This window comes from Styela clava, chromosome 13 (genome assembly GCF_964204865.1).
Source record: "Styela clava chromosome 13, kaStyClav1.hap1.2, whole genome shotgun sequence".
Lineage (NCBI taxonomy): Eukaryota > Metazoa > Chordata > Ascidiacea > Stolidobranchia > Styelidae > Styela > Styela clava.
The window spans coordinates 16,510,001-16,512,500 of NC_135262.1; positions in this window are offsets into that span (position 1 = coordinate 16,510,001).

Here is a 2,500-nt window from a genome sequence, read left to right on the forward strand (position 1 = left end):
CTCGGCCCTTGCTGGGCCGCCCGGCGCGTGCTCGTCGCATTCGTTTAAGACCGAGGCGATCGCCTGCGGCCGTACTCAGCTTCGACAGTCGCTGGCCGCGACGTCCACGCTCTCGCCGGCAGTGCCAGGCGGAGCGATTTGCGTTTTTTCTTTGCTCGCCCTCTCTCGGGCTCGATCCATTCAGTTTCGCACAAACAAGAGCTCTGCCGGCCGCCTGCAGCGGTGCCTAAAACCCGGGCATAACAATGCGACCGTTCTGCTAGGCCGACAAGCGCTCAAGCCAGACGCTCGATCGAACGCCCCCTACATATTAGTCGAGACAACGGCTCGCTCATTAGCATCGCGTTTGTACTTTAACTTTTTTTGGCTCGGCTTCTTTCGACGCCGATGCCGGCGACGCAGCACTCTCTCGCCCGCCAGCCACCGAGAAAAGGGTGCGCTCCGACCGGCCCCGCACCGCTCTTTCTTGGCTCATTCGAAATTACTGTCTTTCGCTCTGACATGCCTTACCTAGGGTTAGGTTAGTATGCTTGCACGTTTGTACTTTAACTTTTTTCGGCTCGGCTTCTTTCGACGCCGATGCCGGCGACGCAGCACTCTCTCGCCCGCCAGCCACCGAGAAAAGGGTGCGCTCCGACCGGCCCCGCACCGCTCTTTCTTGGCTCATTCGAAATTACTGTCTTTCGCTCTGACATGCCTTACCTAGGGTTAGGTTAGTATGCTTGCACGTTTGTACTTTAACTTTTTTCGGCTCGGCTTCTTTCGACGCCGATGCCGGCGACGCAGCACTCTCTCGCCCGCCAGCCACCGAGAAAAGGGTGCGCTCCGACCGGCCCCGCACCGCTCTTTCTTGGCTCATTCGAAATTACTGTCTTTCGCTCTGACATGCCTTACCTAGGGTTAGGTTAGTATGCTTGCACGTTTGTACTTTAACTTTTTTCGGCTCGGCTTCTTTCGACGCCGATGCCGGCGACGCAGCACTCTCTCGCCCGCCAGCCACCGAGAAAAGGGTGCGCTCCGACCGGCCCCGCACCGCTCTTTCTTGGCTCATTCGAAATTACTGTCTTTCGCTCTGACATGCCTTACCTAGGGTTAGGTTAGTATGCTTGCACGTTTGTACTTTAACTTTTTTCGGCTCGGCTTCTTTCGACGCCGATGCCGGCGACGCATCACTCTCTCGCCCGCCAGCCACCGAGAAAAGGGTGCGCTCCGACCGGCCCCGCACCGCTCTTTCTTGGCTCATTCGAAATTACTGTCTTTCGCTCTGACATGCCTTACCTAGGGTTAGGTTAGTATGCTTGCACGTTTGTACTTTAACTTTTTTTGGCTCGGCTTCTTTCGACGCCGATGCCGGCGACGCAGCACTCTCTCGCCCGCCAGCCACCGAGAAAAGGGTGCGCTCCGACCGGCCCCGCACCGCTCTTTCTTGGCTCATTCGAAATTACTGTCTTTCGCTCTGACATGCCTTACCTAGGGTTAGGTTAGTATGCTTGCACGTTTGTACTTTAACTTTTTTCGGCTCGGCTTCTTTCGACGCCGATGCCGGCGACGCATCACTCTCTCGCCCGCCAGCCACCGAGAAAAGGGTGCGCTCCGACCGGCCCCGCACCGCTCTTTCTTGGCTCATTCGAAATTACTGTCTTTCGCTCTGACATGCCTTACCTAGGGTTAGGTTAGTATGCTTGCACGTTTGTACTTTAACTTTTTTTGGCTCGGCTTCTTTCGACGCCGATGCCGGCGACGCAGCACTCTCTCGCCCGCCAGCCACCGAGAAAAGGGTGCGCTCCGACCGGCCCCGCACCGCTCTTTCTTGGCTCATTCGAAATTACTGTCTTTCGCTCTGACATGCCTTACCTAGGGTTAGGTTAGTATGCTTGCACGTTTGTACTTTAACTTTTTTCGGCTCGGCTTCTTTCGACGCCGATGCCGGCGACGCAGCACTCTCTCGCCCGCCAGCCACCGAGAAAAGGGTGCGCTCCGACCGGCCCCGCACCGCTCTTTCTTGGCTCATTCGAAATTACTGTCTTTCGCTCTGACATGCCTTACCTAGGGTTAGGTTAGTATGCTTGCACGTTTGTACTTTAACTTTTTTCGGCTCGGCTTCTTTCGACGCCGATGCCGGCGACGCAGCACTCTCTCGCCCGCCAGCCACCGAGAAAAGGGTGCGCTCCGACCGGCCCCGCACCGCTCTTTCTTGGCTCATTCGAAATTACTGTCTTTCGCTCTGACATGCCTTACCTAGGGTTAGGTTAGTATGCTTGCACGTTTGTACTTTAACTTTTTTCGGCTCGGCTTCTTTCGACGCCGATGCCGGCGACGCAGCACTCTCTCGCCCGCCAGCCACCGAGAAAAGGGTGCGCTCCGACCGGCCCCGCACCGCTCTTTCTTGGCTCATTCGAAATTACTGTCTTTCGCTCTGACATGCCTTACCTAGGGTTAGGTTAGTATGCTTGCACGTTTGTACTTTAACTTTTTTCGGCTCGGCTTCTTTCGACGCCGA